This window comes from Muntiacus reevesi, chromosome 2, assembly GCF_963930625.1.
Source record: "Muntiacus reevesi chromosome 2, mMunRee1.1, whole genome shotgun sequence".
Classification (NCBI taxonomy): domain Eukaryota; kingdom Metazoa; phylum Chordata; class Mammalia; order Artiodactyla; family Cervidae; genus Muntiacus; species Muntiacus reevesi.
In genome coordinates this window covers 97,653,834-97,672,882 of record NC_089250.1, presented here as the reverse complement: position 1 = coordinate 97,672,882, position 19,049 = coordinate 97,653,834, and the positions used below count along the sequence as shown (strand labels likewise).

Here is a 19,049-nt window from a genome sequence, read left to right as displayed (position 1 = left end):
AAAAATTCCATGTTGGTCTCCTTCTTTGACTTAAAACCACCTCTCTCTCTCCTACCGTAAGACAGTGAAAGTAACTCAGTCTGACTCTTGTGGACCCCTGGACTGCAGCCTGCCAGGCTCCTCTGTCCATGGGATTCTCTAAGCAAGAATACTGGAATGGGTTGCTATTTCCTTCTCCAGGGGATCTTCCCAACCCAGGAATCGGACCCAAGTCTCCTACAATGCAGGAGACTTTACCCACTGAGCTATGAGGGAAGCCCAAGACAAAGCCACTGCAATTCTTCAATTTTCAATGGGAGGAGGAAGGGAAGGGGGTTGCATGAGGAAAACAGAGCTCGGGTCTTGCTGAAAATTAGCATCCATCTTCCACCAACACTTTTTATTGACTGTTAAGCTTTCAGGTCCTTGCTTCAAGTCCAGTGGGACACCCCAAACACCCTTTCCTTGCTCCAGTGACAAACCTTGAAGCTTAGAGGACCTCTGACACCAGCTGTTCTAAGGACTGAGTCAAAGGCACATGTGAGCTGCGTCTGAAAAAGCCTCAGTACTTGAAAGCCATCTAAGAAGCGCTGAGATTCATCAGTCTTTCCCCAGCCTTCAAATCAATCAGATTCTTTAAAGGCATCCCTGTTCTTTCTGTTTAGGTAGCCTATTTCTAGATTAACAAGCAACATAATTTACCACCTTGGGGTATTTTGTATTATAAGTTTGCTCAAGTTTTGAAATCTAGAGATAAAAGTCTCATCCTTCCATGCACAAGAAGAACCCAAACAATGGGCTTCCAAGCCCACCACATAACCAGGAGGCTGCATCTCGTCTCATCTTTCTCTAAGAGAGCAGGACTTCAGAGCTTGGACAAGTGTCTTCATGCACAGGTCAGTGGAAGAGATTCTTCCAGTGTATCTTCCCACCCTGTGGTATCTTGGGTTAAGATGCTCTTCTGTAAGCGCTCCTCAACGAGTCATTCCTTCACATATAACCATGAAGAGACCAGGTTTCTTCAGTCAGAAGAAATGAGATGATTCTTTTTATCTTTGCTCACATGGTATTTAGAAAAAATTTTAAATTTCAGAATGAATATATAAATATATGCTTCTTGTAAAAGGTAATGTGAAGACTCCCTTGACCTCAAACTTGACCTCACGAACCCTCACACTTTAAGGGAACTTTTCACTTCCATTCAATAAAGCCTTCTGGAAAACAGCTGGTCTCAGGTCACAAGGACAGCGAGCTGGTCCAAGGATGCCACTCCATCGAAGGTGTCCAACTCTTCCAAACATCACAGTGAAGTGATGGCTCTCTCAATTCTTGCAGAGTTCAATTTACTTAATACAGACCCCAGTAGATTGTCCCTACACAGCACACTGAGACAAGCCTGAGCACACAGCAAAATGCCAGTGTGAAGGGACCCAGCTCCATCTAACCCCAACTCCCTAGCTGTGGTACTGCTTCTTCCAACACATGCAGAAGTGAGAATGATTACATTTTGTTCCAAGTGTCTCATTACACTGATTTAAATAAGATTTCTAAACCTGCAAAGACAGGAAACATTTTGAAATGCCATTTGTTTCAAACAAGCCTCTCTTAAGACAGTTAGTGAGATTTTCCAGAAACTCAGGTTGGCGGGGACCGAAGTCATCTCCTCTGACGTGGATGGCTGACAGAAGATAATGGAGTTTAGTAACACCCAAGTCAGGTGTTTCTTTTCTGCTTAATGCATCCCCTTACGCCCCAGAGAATGTAACAGACAGGTGTTAAGATACCTGCATTGAAGAATATTCAGCCTAGACTTTGAGGAGATGGTAAATCTGGTGGCAAACTTGCTTCATATCTGACAACATTCAAGTGCCACTGACTTGGAATCATTTTCTGAGAAGATCTCACCCACCTGGACAGGTAAGATATAGTTCGATTTGCAAAATGCCAAGGATGTTTCCTGATGTTTATTAACACTGCTGTCATCGCAATGCTTGATGCCAAACTAAAGAAAAATACAAATATTAATAAGAATCTTTGGGCCTGCCGTCAGAATGTTCAGTGATCTAACACTGTCCTCCTGGAGTCCAGCTACTTGGTACTGAACACACACTATTGACAGATGAGTGCTAAGCCTTTAATGTGTATGTAATCACTGCAGCAACCCTGGAAGGGATATTTACCGCTTCCATTTTATGGATGAGGAAATTGAGGCTTAGAGAGATTAGGCAGCTTGGTCAAGGTCACTCTGGAACCCAGGTCTGCCTGATTCCATAGACCCTGGACATAAGCACTGCTTAGGACTTCTGAGAGAAGTCTACCCCCAGATAAGCCTGTGACACAAAGGGACTTGCCACTGAAGTAGCGCTCAGCATGGAGCCTTGAGCTCACCCTGGGCAGCAGAGATGCCCAGAGGAGCGGCCTATTCACCGAGTGATGACATCTGGGATACGGGCATCCTGTAAGGCGGAGGGCATCCTATAAGACAGGAGTCCCTGTCCTGGGCAGCCACATTCCTTCCCATCCCTGTTCAGGGGCAGCACAGAACCTGCCATCTCAGAGGAGGAGGAGGCCATTCTGGTTTTGCAATTATAATTCCTTCACTGCCCACTAAGTGGAGGCAGGTATTTACTGAGCAGGAGACACTTACTATTATTTTAAGAGAGGCCTTTGGAACCAGGAAGTTCGATGAATTTATGAGATCAGCTGCTATTTTTCCAAGATGGTTATAACGCAATTCATTTCATTTGCAGCTGGTTTAACGTGAAACATTGTTTAAGAGAGACAAATAAACAACAATTCACATTTGCTGGGTTTCTCTTCTCCCTGCCCCTCCCAGTTGTTCCACAGGAAATTTTTTATTGATTAAAGTACAATTACATTACGGTTAGGAAAAACCAGCCCTGGAATAAATTGTTTTAAGAAGAAATCTCCCTGATGGCCTAAGAGAAAACGGCCTTCACAGGGGGGGCAGCGCATCACGCACTGGCTCTGGGAATTCGGGACAAATCCCTGCCCTTCCCTGGGCTTCGCTTCTCCTTTGTAAGACGATGGGGACGCTGCCTTCCAAGGAAGGTGGCTCCAGGTCAGGGCAGAGCAGCAAAGGCACTTGCCATGGTCCCTTCCTCCACAGGAAAGTACTAAAACTTGCATTGGTATAAAGGTGAATGTTTAAATATTATATATTAAAACATTTCCTTCAACCAAAAATGTCATTGCATTTTTTCTCTGATCTTGAATGTAAACATTCTTGTGGCGCCCCCAAAAGTATCAGGGGCCCTAGGCACTGTGCCAGCCGTTGGTCCTGGATAAGCCAGGCCTGGATGAAGACCTAGCCCCTGGTTTGCTGAGGGCTGCTACACGAGAAAAAGGGCTCTGTGTGGGAAAAGGGTGGAGAGGAGAGCTTCTATTAGTTGGTGACCAGGTGACGCGACGGGTGAAGAGAGGAGTCAGGTGTGACAGATGACATTGGATGGTATTTGGAGTGAGGAGTGGAAACAAGCCCCTCTGTCATCCCTCCCGTCGACTCCGAGAAATCCTTAGTCAGATCCTCATTGCTCAACCAGGAACACTGAATTTCACAAATAAAAATAAAATAAGGAGATTGGATTCCATGATGTCTAAAGGCTCTGTGTTCCCATTCTAATATTAGATTTCTCACCACAAGTATTTAAATACTGTTCCACAATGCCAAAAGCTGCTTCATCTCCCAGAGGAAACTCACTAATATAGGAACCGAGAATGGACTTTGGGGAACCCGCACGGTCTGCAGAGGCCGGGCTGCAGCACACAGCCCCCAGCCCCGAGCGCAGGCCGGGAGCGCTCCGGCTGCACACCGCCTCTCCCCTTGGTCTGCGAGTTCACACCCAGTACTGCTGGACTTCTCTGCCCCATGGATATGAATGGATTCCGGATGACTCAAAGAGAAAATGGGAAGCGCTACATTTTCTCAGTGGGGCAGGGGGTGCTTTACTCTGTAGTTCAACATTCATAAATCCCACACTTATTTTTTAAAGTTTTTAAGTTTCTGGCTGCACCGCAGGCCATGTGGGATCCTCGTTCCCCAACCAGAGATAGAAGCCGTGCTCCCTACAGTGGAAGCATGGAGTCCCAACCACAGGACTGCCAGGGAAGTCCTCATAAATCCTGCATTTAAAACGATGGGGTATTGAGGCCCCCACATCGCCTCCGCCCTCCTGCTGGCTTGGCTGGGGCTTCCTCCCGCCAGTCATCCCTGGTCAGCACTGACACCATGAGCGGGCTCACCAGAGGTTGGGTCCTGAGTATTTTATTCATTTTGCTCATCAATATGTACCAACTCCCTGTTTCAACAACATATACACTGAAAAGCGACTCGTCCATTTTGGCCACGGGCATCATCCAAATAACCGGGGTTTTTTTGAGCTCTGAAATTGTGCCTCACTCAAGAGAAGATCAATGTGGGTAACTTAGTCTTCATTCACTTACAAAATATTTAGGTTTACCCCCAAGCTAGCAGTGGACTGGCAAATCTTTACTCTGGAGCTGGACTGTCCAATACAGTAGCTGCTAGCCACAGGTGCCTATTTAAAGTTGAATGAATTAAAGTTAAATCAAATTAAGAAAATTTTTTCATCAGTTTCTCAGTCACACTAGCCATAGTCAGGTGGTCAAAGCCACAGATGGCCCGTGAGTCCTGAGTGGAAGGCACAGACATGGGAAAGGTCCATTATCACAGAAAGTTCTATTGGAAACTGCTGCCTGAGGTTCAGACACTTGCAAGGGCAAAAACTATACTTTCACCGCTGATGCTCAACACAGGCTCTGCCTGACATGCAGTAAAAGTTCTAATAAATGCTTACGGAACCAAGATTCTTCATCTCCAAACATAGGAGTAAAATGTGACCCCCAAGACATGTTGAATTAGACAAGGAAGAAGACTAAAAAAAAAAGAAAGGGCTTTCTTGGGGAAATTGTTTCCACACACAAAAACTAGAATTCCAGTATCAATGCACAAAAAGACTATTCCTAGACCCCTCCCTTAGGCAAGCAAAAAGTGAAGGAGACTGTTGCTCAAAACATACATCAATGAGCCACTCACAATATAAACAGGCAGGAAAAAATGAGCAAAGCCAATATATTAATAACAATAGCAACAGTAGTAGCAATAATCATGATGATGGTGATAACGATCCTGGGTACTTCACCTTTACAGAAAAGTCTTTCATGTCCAGTCTCATTCAAACACCATAATTTTCTGTGGTTGGAATTCTTATACCCATTCTATTGGTGAGGAAAAAAGAGTTCTGGAGACTCGATGACTTGGGTAGGATGACTCAGCTGGTGCATCTGGTACTTGGAAAAAGACACCTAAGCTTAGTTTTCTGACTCCAGATCCTTCTGTTCCATCACAGCTGCTCTCCTTTGCCCAGAAAGCCCCACTGGGCTATCCCTACTTTTCTACCTATGCCTTTAAATGCATTGAGATCCCTCAACAAAAGCAGGCTTCTACTTTTAATGCCCCAGAAGGCCAACTCATCGACTGTCTTCCTTAGTAATCATTTTTGGCTTCTATAATATCAAAGGGCTAATCTTTGGTAACCATAGGCTCCAGAAAAATTATTAATTTATCATCCAAGAAACCATTTGTTCTGTGGATTAGCAATCTCAAACAGCGGTTCTGGAGCCCGAGCATGATATACTACGCTCTGGGCTGCACAGCTGCTTTGCATTTTGAATTCTTTATTTATAGAACAAGTCAAATTAATAACTCAAAAATGTTGTTTCAGGCAAAGTAATGGACACACAATAAAACTATTCATTTCCTAAAAGGTCACTCCAGGAGATGCATACATTGTTTAAAAGCCTACCAACAATGCTATTATTCCTTCGAAAACTGAAAATGTATAATAAGCAGTTAGAGTACAGATCTGCCCCTGAGACCCCAGGCTAATTTAAAGTACAATCACAAGGCAATCAATCATACTCCAAAATTACTTCATTTTCCAAACTGTTTACACTTTTTAAGTTACAAATCCACTTTCTGCTATTTCAACTCACGATTTACAACTACAGATTTAGACCGCTTGGCAAGCAGCCAAGCACTAGTCATGAGGGAACTAATGATATGAACAGATCAGTGTTTTATAAAGGAGAAAAGCGCATGTAAATTTCCAGTGTGTCTGCAAGTAATCAAGGCACTGCTGACTATAAATGAGACCGTCTCAAATTTATTTTAGGAGAAATATCTTAAAGCTGCACTTTTTATCCTGGCCAAAAAAAGCCTTTAGGAGGAACTCTGAGATTACTCAAATTATTGTAAATAAATGGTTATGTGAACAATATGGAAAGAATAGTGAAATAAGCAACTTATTTCAATAAGCGACTTATTTCAACATTCCTGTCCCACATGCCTTTATCATGATTTCTGGAATGCTACAGTTAATGGAAAGATAGAAAGAGATCTGCCAATCTCTCTCTCTCTCTTTTTCTCTCTCTCTCCTCTAAAATTGCTGTTGTTAACCATAGCAGCAAATCATGTTTGTTTTAGTAGCCAAAAATGCTCTGAATAAAAAAGAAGACCCTGGGGGATACTGTTTTAAATTAAATATGATCTTTATTGTTTCATTACAACAGCACAGCCAAATAATCACTTTGTGTTATTTGTACAAATAATGTAGGATGCTCATTTTCTTGCGGAAATAATTACTCTAGTCTATCATATCCTGCTCGTCGTCAAAACCTCCCCTTTTGCTGTCACCAAGCATGTGCATTAGACTCGAGAGGCTAAATTTAGCCAAAGTTTCATGTGTTCTTACATGTTAAAGACTAAAGCCAAGTAAGCATATTCAGATGTGAGGATGCCTTGAAGAGAGTAGCTCAAAATAGCCTCATAGTATACACACTGCACCAGTCCATTCACTGTGATTGATATTTTAGTTGGAGAATCATTACATGACTAAACTCAATTTTATAATTGGATAAGGCCAGATACAATAAACCAGCACTGCAGTGTTAAAGCATATTACGTCTTTAAACTATCTATAATCATAAATCAACCTAATTATTTGAAATACTGTCATGAAATGGAAAAGAAAAGAAATTAAAATAAACTAGTTGCTTGAATATCTCATTTTATTTTCTAAGGACCAAAGCTTTTTATTGGCCTTAAAGCTCAGCCCCACAATGGCTGATAAACCATATTCTTTAGATAAAACTGTACACACAGAAAATCAGTAACAAAGATTAAAAGCTTCCCCCCTCCCCCTTTTTACATCAGCATCTGTGTGTGTGTGTGTGTGTGTGTGTGTGTGTTAATTTCACTGTACTCAAAATAATGATCTTCAGGAACCTGGAGCGAGACACATAGCCCTATTTTATTAAAACTTCAATTTATCCTTGTTTTTGACACTCAAAAAAAAACCCACTAAGAGTGGAATGAATGTTTCCAGTTCTGAGTAATTTCAAAATAAACTCCCTGGAGCCTCTGATCTCACCACTGTGACATCATCAGGATAAATGCTCATTGGCTGCAAGTCTCTTGGGTTAACCCTTTCACAGGAGTCCCAACCTATCACTGGCTAGTTCTCCCATGCCAGTCCCCTGCATTTTCCTGTGAGAGCAGAGACACACACATAGCATAGACCTAAAACCATTCTAGAAGGCAGGGGGTGTGTCTCTTCCACTGGAATTCTTGGTACAAATCGGATGCGGGGCCTCAAAGGGGCATTGTGGGAAGTTCCAGTAGGTGGAGCCAGTCAGGAGCTCTCAGAGTGTATTTCCTAATCACAGTGGGAGAGCTGGAGAGAGATTTCTGGGTATAGAAATGTGCTCTACACACAAAGCACAAGTCTACCCAAATTGGCTATATCTAAATTTGCCCAATTTCTCTTGAAACTTAGTAACATATTTTTTGCTTTACATTGGCTACAGCGATGCCAAGAACTGAAGGATTTTCAATATATACGATATCCTAATTCTACTTTTCTTTACCATCTATATTTGTTCTTTACTTTTTTTTTTTTTTGCTGTTTAACCAATAGTTAGCAAAAGCCTTAGAATTCTGCTCTGATCTTTGACCTCATAAGTTCCACTCCTAGGAATTTATTCTAAGGAAATAATCAAGAATACAGACAATGCTACATTTTCAAGACCATTCCTGAGAAAAATGTTTACAATAGTCAAAAGTGGAAAAAAAAATCTCCAAAGTCCAACAGCAGGAGAATAACCAGATAAATTATGGCACTTCTGTATAATGGAATACAGTGGAGTGCATTACCAAAAATGATACTGCAGGTGAATATGTTTTGTATAAAGGGCATATTAAGTTAAAAAGTATTATAATATGGAAGACATACTACAAATCATTTAAAATACTTATGTATAATAGGCAGAGAAAAAAGACTGGGATGATAGACAATAAATATCAACACCAGTTATTTCAGCATGGTGGTATTATGGGCAAGTAGAATTTTTTCTATTTCCTTGTATCATCCCATCATGATAAATGTTTGCTTTTATTATAAGAAAATAGGCACCACTAAAAGAGATGAAGAAAAAAAGTGGACATAGAAAAAGAAAATGACCCCATATAAATTCTTTAATGTTGGATAGTCCAAACATCTGATCAGACCTTTTTGAAATAATATACCCAACTTTTACATTTTTGTAACTAACAAATCTCTTCCAACATACCTAGTAAGGGACTGACAATCAATAAATATATTTAGTTGACAATAGTGATTAAAAAGAAAAAGCTGTACCAAACTAAGGGGAAAATGGATTGTGGTATTCATACCACTTATGCATCTTTTTAGAAATTATTTTCCTGCTGGTATCTTCATGCAAAACACTTAAATCTTGCATTAATGTGGTACATTTATAGCAACTGGTGAAGCAATATTGATACATTATGACTCATCATATCCATAGTTTACATTAGGCTTCACACTCTGTTGTACACCCTTGGGTTTTGCCAAAGGCATAACGTCAGGCATCCACGATGAAAGTGTTGCACAGACTATACTTTCACTGGCTATCTATTTTTTTAAATGAGATTGAAAATATCCTTCTAATAACACATGCCGACCTCAAGCTATTAGAATGGACACAAACATATCAACAACCCTCAGCATGGTCCAAGGTACAAAGACAGCCACACAGTCTCAGCAAAATTAATCATTTTTTGCTGCCAGTTCGAAGGGTGGCTGTAAAAGGAGATGAAACTTTGGGATCAGCTAGTCCTTTCCGCTGAAACAGAGGAGCACGAAGGGGAGGACGGAGAAGCGGAGGAAGAGACCCACTTAAATTTCTTCCTTCTCCAGCCCTAAATTCAGAATTACTATTCAATTATAAGACAGAATGTCAAGATGTAATAAACTGAACTGAAAAAGGGAAAAGAAAACATGCTCTTTTTTTCCCCTACAAATGAGGTTCAGAGCTTTTGCCCATTAAAGTAAACCAAATATGTTTCTCTCAAAAATTCCAGCCAAAAGGCAGGATGCCAAACACACTTAACAGATAAATCACTGTTTCAGGGTCTCTCTTTAACTCTCTCTCCCTTTTCTTCTTTCTTTTGCTACACACACACACACACACACACACACACATACACACACACACACACACACACATTTTAAAAGCAAACAGAACACCCCTCCCCCTTCTCAATCTACTTACAGAAAAATAACCAAAGGAAACAATTACTTTTGTTGAAGAAGGCATTGTTTAGGGGAAAAGGCACATTAAAATAAGTTCTACTTTCTTCTCAGAGATTAGCATTTCGTATCTTGGGATCAAGCCATTGTCCTGTACACTATGTATAACTTATTATAGTTAATTTATCACTAAGGTCATTGTAAACTAGGAGGGAGTTTGTAAACAAAAATGAATCACAGGTTTCATTTTCGTATCCTTTTCAAACTGGAAGACCTAACAGTTTCCTGTTCCAACATACAAAATAGTATTGCTTCTATCAACCTCCTCAGCACTCTTGCCAGCAGTTTCCATTTAATTAAACTGACAGCAAAACAGGGCCTTTTGCTAATGGGATCCAGACCATTTTTCCTTCAATGTAAATTCTCAGGCATGAAATTACATCTGAAACAGACATAATAATCCTTCTATATCTTCGACATACATTTAATCTATAATAACAATTCCTTTGTCTATATTACAGTGTGTTTTAGATTTCAGTCAACCTTAACTGGAATTCTCCAGCGTTACCCAATTTGAATTCACTACAGTGTCCTGCCTACATCTAGCCATAGATTATGGTTAAAGACCAGATGCCAAAGGCTAATGTCCACAGCAGGGAGGAAAAATGATAAAAAGAATGAATAATGTCTGTTTGCATCCTTGTTCTCAATTTATTTAAGTAAGAGCTTTTTCATCAGTTGTTGACTCTAAGTAAATAAAAGCTATTGGCATTTATAAGTATTTTGAATTTCACATTACAAGTCAGGGTTTCAAGTATTTCAATATGGGTAATCAAAGCAGAATATATTAAGTGCATCTTGCAGACGTGATCCTATTAACATAATTAGTGGACTGGCTAGCTATTTTTCTCTGCTTGGATGTTAGTCACTTTTCTGGTATTGCAAGCCATGATATATGCTTGTAGTTTGACTTTTTCCAGTTCTTTAGGCATAATTATTAAAAAATAAAATCTCCTTATTGGATGTGTCAGTTAAAAAAAGAGACTCTAAGAACTTAGCATGGAAATTAAGAACTTCAGGGCGAGGGAAAAAAATCCAAAAGGATCCTGAGACTATTTCTAAACAAAATTAAAGCACCTACTAAATTGAATGGTGAAAACACTAGTTTATTCTGACTGTGAGACAAAAGAACATGATGATTCTTGAGTGAAAACTGGCTGGGTCAAGTGAAAGTGAAGTCGTTCAGTTATGTATGACTCTGCAACCCTGTGGACTGTAGCCTACCAGGCTTCTCCGTCCATGGGATTTTCCTGGCAAGGGTACTGGAGTGGGTTGCTATTTCCTTCTCCAGGGGGTCTTCCCCACCCAGGAATCTAACCCGTATTGCAGACAGACGCTTAGAGCCTTTTTCACACTCAAGGTAGGTCTAGAATTCAAACAAAGCAGGGTGTAGCAGAATGTAAATAATTTGAAAATGCTAAGCCCAGGGTCAAGGAAGGCGTGACTGATAAACTCAACTTGTTCTCCTTAACACCTTCCCCAAATGGCAGTTCCCTTGATACGGTTTGTCCAACTATCAAGAAAAGGCCCATCTATTTCAACAAAGGAAGGGAGTTCTGTCATAGATATTCACTGGCCTGACTGCCCAACTCCATCCCCAAAACAGATAATAGTTTGCACGCATGCAATATTTTAGGTTCAATTCTTACTCCATTTCCAAAGGGCCCCTGTCCTGTTTGACCTTCCCATAAAACTGGCAATACTTGGGAGTTAGTGAATCAAAGAAGTGAATCCTCTGAGCAACTTCATGAAACAAAGAAACTGCTATAAAATAAGCATTTTAGGACTTGCTGAAAATCATATCTACCAACATAAGAAATAATGCCATTGTTCTCTTGGAAAATACAAAGCAAAGCACTTTATTTTGGGGGTGGGGAGGTGGGTGCAGAGCAGGGAAGGAACTGTCTTCAGAATATCCTGACAGTCTCTTTGAAAATGAAACATTTCATTTATATAGCAGAAGACAGTTGTGGCAAGATTAGAAATCATTTCAAATCTCCCAGGCAATCAAAATACAGTCTTTTCATGTGGATGGAAGGTCTCTTGTTTTACAGAAAATGCTAAATAAACAATTCTATGGGCAGAAATGTGAAAGCAATTTATTATTGTTCTATTCACTTCGGTTAAAACTTTAGAAACCACATGAAGCCTATAAATAGAACCTTTTCTTTGTCTTTGGGATGCTGAAAGCAGTTTCTCTAAGGTCCAAGGCGAAAAGGCAGGAAATTATTGCTCTTTCTCCACTGAGGAGAACACACCAATTCAGACAATGCTTAAAAGATGGATTCAGTAAAAGCCCTGTATATGGGAAGAACGACAACACTGTCCTCAGTTTCTGAAAAATCAAGGGCATTGTGTTATAAATGGACTACACTGAGATTTTCTTTTTATTTTGGACATGGGCAGCTTAATTACTTATGACAATACTTTACATTAGATTACCAAAAAGAGCATAGAACTGTACTAGTAATGATGCCTTAGAAACAGGATACTTTAGAAAGATTCACTTTTGGACTTTGGAAAAGAAATACAAGTTCTGTAGGAACTGTTATAGGGTTGGGAGAACCTAAGTAACAGTTGGCCACATTCAGATCCATAAACACTTAGTTAAGTTTGGAAATAGTGTGCTTAACCAGAAAGAAGATCTCATGCAAAATGATTACTTCTAGGTCAGTGTTTTTTAAATTGAGGTTTGCAGCCCATTAGTAGGATTACAAAACCTCTTAGGTGGGTTGCAACAGAATTTTATAAAATTAAATAGAATATAGTAAAAAAGAAAATGCTAGAATTCATCATTCACAGTAAAGTCAGGTTTGGTGGAGTCACTGGTTCAAATCTATCTATACATATACACATACATATATGTAATATAGATATTTCTGTATATGTGTATACTGGTTCACCAGGTTAAATTTATTTTTATTATTAGACATTACATTGGGTATATTCATACACCTACAAAATTCTTACCTAGGTAATTTTCATGAGATCGTTCGTCCCCAATACTTCCATGCAATAAGAAAATTAATATTGTCAAGAATCTTTCTAAAAGCTAAAGTCTAATGGAACTTGAGCATAATAGGCTCTTAAGTGTTTACTGGATAAACCAATGAAAGAATAAACAAATATAAGAATGTACAAACAGATTATTATCTACACGAATACAACAAGCATATCCAAACCAGAAGGTTACATGAATTACTTCATGGGCCTGGGTAGCTCCACTTAATTACTTTGAGCTATATTTTCAACACTTTGTCAAAAGAAAATGCCAGTATCATTTTTCAATTATAAATAGCACACACATTAATAGAGACATTAACATTCACAGGCCAGAAAGGTATCTTTCTGGAGGTTGTGCCTATATTCGAGCAAAACATCTACTAGAAATAGGAAAAACAGTTAAATAGCTGGGCAGTTTGTCTACACAGTATAAATCATCTAGCTGAAAGATGAGTATTTCTCCATAAACCAGCTGTTTATCATTCTACAAGAAAACAAATGAATGAAAGAAAAGGACTTATTTTGAGTTAGGATATATGACATGGTCTGAACCATCTCCACCTAGGTCCACTGTGTGTTTAATTTGTCCTTGGCTCATGTACCAAGAATTGTGGTGGTGGCTGAAATACAAACATGATTCACAAATATACAATGAATCCATCAAAAATTTACTCTGAACTACGAGCTCTAGACAATACAAATATTGACCATTTAAGACCTGCTTTTCCCTACAAGACCCTTGGAGTCAAGTTAGGAAAATATACCTTAAAAAGAAATGCAAGTAGGAATAGCATCATATTCAACCAGTAATAATGGTTTGTGTTTATTTGATGGGTGTTGTTTTAATCACTACTTGAGTAAAGATACAGAAGATTTCTTACACTTGCAGATGGGACATTTGGGAGATATGCTCCAAATGTATGAGAGTCAAGAGTAAAAAGCTCTTAAAAGGCTGAAAATTGGCTGAAAGTAAATAATGCTAAATATAATAAAGAAAAAATGTAGTCTTACACTTGGTTCTAAAAAAGAAAAAACGATTGTACAAGAACAGGATGGTGGTGGTCCCTCTTAACATTTCATGTTAAAAAAAGACTCAGTTTTCTTAGCTAACTATAATTTCCATAAGACTCAAAAGAAAGTACTTCTTGGGAGAAACAATAGAACATACACAGAATTCATGGAAATATAGGTCCAGGATAAAGAATGCAATGCTCTTATTAAACACGCCACATTGGTTAAACAACTTAGATAGTCTGTGGACAGTATTTTTAAATGAGCAGTGATTAACCGAAACTCACCAACAGGAGCATAAGAATACTCTAGATTGAAAGCACCAGGGGTAATTAACCTAGAAGTTAGAAGATGTCAGAAGAACCAGGAAGACTTCAGGAGCTCTTGAAAGTAACATGATAACTGCTTTTAACGTATCAAAAGGACTTTTACGTGGGAGAAGAGTCTATGCCCTGTGTCTCATGGGGTTTCTTAGGGGAACTGGTCCCAATGGGTAAATGTAGCAGAGACAAGAGTATTCAGTCCAGTATAAAAACAAAATCTTCCTAAAATTCAGAGCATGTAAGAAAAAAAATCCAGGGCTGTATAAAGTAAGTAAACCCAATATCAGTGGGGGAACAGTGGAAGGATTACAGTGATGGATGTAAAATGGAATTAAACTGAATAACTGAGGTTCCTTACTACACTAAGAGTCTTGGACTACGGCCGGAGTCCCAGTGAGTTGGGAACCCAGAGAGTAATACAGCTTCATGAGAAAGGATGGCCAGAGCTGGGCCTTTAAAAATCAATTCTAAAATGCATTTCCTGGCCCCCTTCACCACTCTGTAATTTTCTGAAATCAGTATGTATCTAAAAATTATGTCTAAATGTGGAATGAAATTGTTTCTTGTTCCCCAAAAGCTGTTGTGAAATCAATGATGCATCTTTACAACCAGTGGCTCTTAGAATCAAGAAAATACAGTAAATTGGAATTAAACTGTTAACAGAGGTAGCCTCTGGGTAGTGGGACTAAGAATCATTTTTATTTTTTCTTTTTGCATATTTTTACTTTCTGCAATAAAAAACATATTACACTTGTAATGGGAAAAAACATTTTAAAAGAATGATTTAGAATTAGATTAGATTTTTATCTAGAAAAGTCCCACTGGTGAAAAATGAAAGTGGTGTTTAAATTATGACATTTCAGTGTTTCCCAGAGAATCTACATAGTTTTCATTCAGCCAAAGCATTTACTTTCCTAGACCGTGAAGAACAACCCATGGCCTCAAATCTAATTTCAACATCAATGACTGAAAAGTTGCCTTTATGTTACTACTCCTCAAACATACCCACATGTTAACATTTTAGTGGGCAATGTTCTACGACATTCTTTTATTTACTAAAGCAGTTAATCTAAGTTGTAAAACTAGAGCCCCGGGGGACTCAAAAAAGCCATTTTTGTTTTAAATAAGGAAAAAAATGCAACCCGTTAACAATTTTACTTTTCTGAACTGGATTATGCTCACAAAAGCTTTTCACATTTGAGAAGGATGTATCTTGCCTTTACTGTAGCAATAATATACTAAATGCTAACTCGCTGACTTGATAAAACAATGGTACAGCCCTTAGTTAATTTTCAGGCTGAGTGGGGTGGGGATAGGGTGGACATTTATTATTATATCCCACTCTGTGGGTCCTTAAACTAGATTTTTTAAAAAAAAACAATTGTGTTCCTCTTCTTTAATATAATGTTAAAACCAGTATACATTTAAAATCCTCCTCCCCCTACCGCATATAAATAAGTGTGGAGAATATTTGCTAGGATGTTCAAAGGAGGTGTAAGTTTGAAATATATAACTCTGAATGTACAATGTTCTTTCAATAAAGGCTGGGCAAGGGTCATAAAACTATAAAAAAAAAATATCCTGCCCCTTTGGACTATAACAGCTAATCATTAGCCATCCATTCGTAATGTTTACCTTTTAGTGTGTTATTTTCACATTTTTCTTCATGGGGACTAACCATTAGTATCCCCTTAAGACTAACAAAAGTACATTCATTGCCTGCTGGCAAGTGATTTCCGGCCCCAAAGCATTTACTGGTAGAAAAAGTTAAAGTATATCTAGGCTTATATTTCTATTATTCTTGGGCATTAGGAGCAGCATAAACTTTTTTCCCCAAGAATTTCATTCTAACTGGCTTCACATATGATGTTACGTTAAGATTCACACATACTATTCATGTGTTCATGAATCAAATTTAGGAAAATAGAAAAAGTTAAACTGTAGATGTCTCAGAAATCTTTTACTAAATGGACATATTTTAAACTCATTCTCTATTCAACTTCTCCTCCTCTTGCCTCCCCTCCCCACATACAAACACACAAAAAGACTATCCCAAAGCCCTATTAACTCCCAAATTAATATTCTACTGCATTTTAAAAACAGAGCTTGTTTGCATTTAAACATGCCTATGTAAACAAGGTGTTTGAAGGAGATTTTCTTCTTCAGAGTATTCAAGAGCTGGAGTGAAGCTATTTAAAGAATGGAGTATTCAATTCCTTAGGCCAGATGCTAGTATAAATATGAAACTATGTTCACACTGCAGATGAAACTATTTTTAGTCGGTGCATTTTGAAGAGCACTATTCAGTTAAGCATTGTAGAGTGGGCTTTCAGTAAGCTACAAACAAAATCTAGAGGTTTTTTGCCCCCGTGTTAACACCCTGACACTGGGGCTTATGAGGGGGTGGGGATGGGGGTTGCCCTTCCGCTGGTACACACCAGGGCAGCCTCACCAGATCAAAATACTAAAGACTTTCATGCAAATCAGTAAACAGCCACTGCCCCCAGCCCCTCTCTTCCGTGCTCCCTGACACCTCCCCTACATCCCTGGATCTTTCCTTAGGAGACCTACCCCTTCCCACTCCCCAGTCACTGCAGAGCTCACTCCTGGCCAGTCCAGGGAGACTGGTTTCTCCTGCAGCCCTGAGGTGCGTGTCCACTTTGCCTGGTGCCTGCATCGGTCCTGCAGAGTTGCTAATGTGCTAATTTCCACTGTTCGCTCTAATTATCCTGTAAGTTGCACTGTTATTCAATTCAGACTTCAAAATCAAGAAAGGTGCAAATCTACAAAGGGAACTGAGGACCACAGAAATGTGCAAACATAAAGATACTCTGGGCAGAGCCTGGCCATGTTTTTCACCCCAGGCACATGTGTCCCTGTGTATAAACTCGGTCAACCGACGGTTACTAATGACACCAGTGTAGGTGTGTAGACTGCACAGGTCAGGTCTTGCACATACTAGACACAAATACAATAAACACACACAGAAGGAGCTCAAGAAAAGCCACAGTTAAGGATGATCAGAGTCTCATGAACTTGGGATACGGGTACAGAAACCAAGGCTGCAACTAAGATGCAGCAAGCAATGCTCAGCATCCACTAGAATGGGGCATGCATCATTTCCCTTGGAATTTTCTGGGGGGCTAATGGACTTGACAGTGAATTGTCTTGCTTCTTACTCAAACATATGCTGCTCCGCCAGGCCAGTCCTGCCAAGCAGTGACACTGGTTTGTACCTCAGCTGTTGGGCTGGATCTTCAACCAGTTCGCTGCCAGAACATCACCAGGCTGTGGCTCTGGGCACAGTCCAGCCATCCTGTCCTGGTGACAGGCCATCGTTCCTGCGGCCGTGAGTGAAGCCAGGAGGCAAACGAGGCTCGGTACCCTTTCCACATCTCTGCAGACTGCCAGGTAACAAATAAGGAGGCAGGGAAACAAAGTCCAGGGCTAGAATGATGGATGCTTTACTTTTTAGAATCTGAAAGAAGAGATAAACCAGTCAAGGAGCTGAGAGGCCTAGGGCCTTTCCACTGTTGTTTTTTTTCACTTACACAAACCTATTCAAAGGAAAGGACCCAGAAATGAGGGAACTTAAGAGAGGGAGGGGCCAAGAGGGTGCATTACATTTTTCTTTAAGTTTTGGGTGGGCCAAAAAAGCTTGTTCAGGTTATTCCGTAACCTCTTGTGGAAAAGCCTGAATGAACTTTCTGACCAACCCAAATATATTGTTTGTTAAAAGATTAATGCATTATACAAAACAAAGGCTTAATCTCCTCTCAACAGTCAGATACTAACATTGGCCCTAATGAAAAAGAGTTGCACATTTTTTGATAAAATATCAGCTGCTATTCCCCTCACCTCTAATTAAGGAAAGAAAAAAAATAAACAAAACTGTGGTGTGGAGGACACAGCTTTAAATATTTCTCAAGGTTCTACTAACACCAGAAACCACTGGAGCTTCCTCCATAGTTTACTATATCACCAAATCCCTGCTATGTATTTACAGCCTGGTAAGTCCTAATTACCACTTACTTTAAGATCATAAATGTTTTTTGGTGTCTTAAATGGACAACCAATATTACTGGTCAATGGACTGAGGTGCTGCTCTTGTGATGGTAAAATTTATTCTCGCCCAAACTCCAGGAGTTCATTTGTGAGATATTTTATGCTACTATTCTTTCAGTGATTCATTTACCTTTAGTAATATTTGTATTCAGAACTGTGCTGTTTATAGCCAACGGCACAGTGCTTGGCTGAATTATCTTTTTCTTTCACAGCATAGCAGAGACAAGCACAGTCAAATTGAGGACGGTCTTCAGGACACTGTTGGAATCAGACTGTCTGGCGAACACATTCGGAGCGGTTTCTCAAACCACATGAAATGTTCTGACTGCAACATGCCTATGGGGTCATTAACAAGCATCCTAGAATATGCTGTGCGTATTTAAACGATTAGGCTCACGCATGATGAGCCTGTTTCCAGTGTTGCTTTAGCTTTTATCAATTATGCAGCACAACACAGATGCATGTCTTCACCTTTGGTTTTTGTGTACCACTGCAGTGCACTTCCTTTTAGAGCAGTGTTTATGTCTTTTTGCTTAGCTTAAACCTGAGGCTAGGGCAGGTTGTCCTAATCTAGACAACCTGAAGGATTTTATCTAAGCCCATCCAAATGTGGCTGGACAAATTTCTAGAGAAGTTAGTTTCACCCAGGACTCAGATGTGCCAGGTTACTCCATCACTGTGTTGGGTCAATTGGTAGTAATCCCAATTGCCCTTTTCCTCACCCGACTGGAATCTGTGTTCAGAAACTGCCGAGCATTGAGATTCTTGAATCCTCAACCCAAAGAGGGGCTGAGTGTGAAACCAATCATGTGAGTCCAGGCATCTCAAAGGTAAGAGTCAAGTCTTTATTCTATTGTTCTTACAGTATTTAATCTATTTTGCTTAATTAACTCAGTAACGGACACACAAAAGGGGCAGGTGCACGGTGGGTTATTTTCAGACTTCACATCTGTGTGGCAGTTACACTGCTGAGCCT

At 39.7% G+C, this 19,049-nt stretch overlaps 1 protein-coding gene and 1 pseudogene across 1 annotated transcript in view; one reads left to right on the top strand and one right to left on the bottom strand.

Annotated features, from left to right (window-relative positions):
• Positions 1-19,049, bottom strand: part of ARID5B (AT-rich interaction domain 5B) — a 188,913-nt gene that overhangs the window by 119,058 nt on the left and 50,806 nt on the right. The window lies entirely within an intron of this gene.
• Positions 1-19,049, top strand: part of LOC136159014 (histone-lysine N-methyltransferase SETMAR-like) — a 30,158-nt pseudogene that overhangs the window by 1,099 nt on the left and 10,010 nt on the right.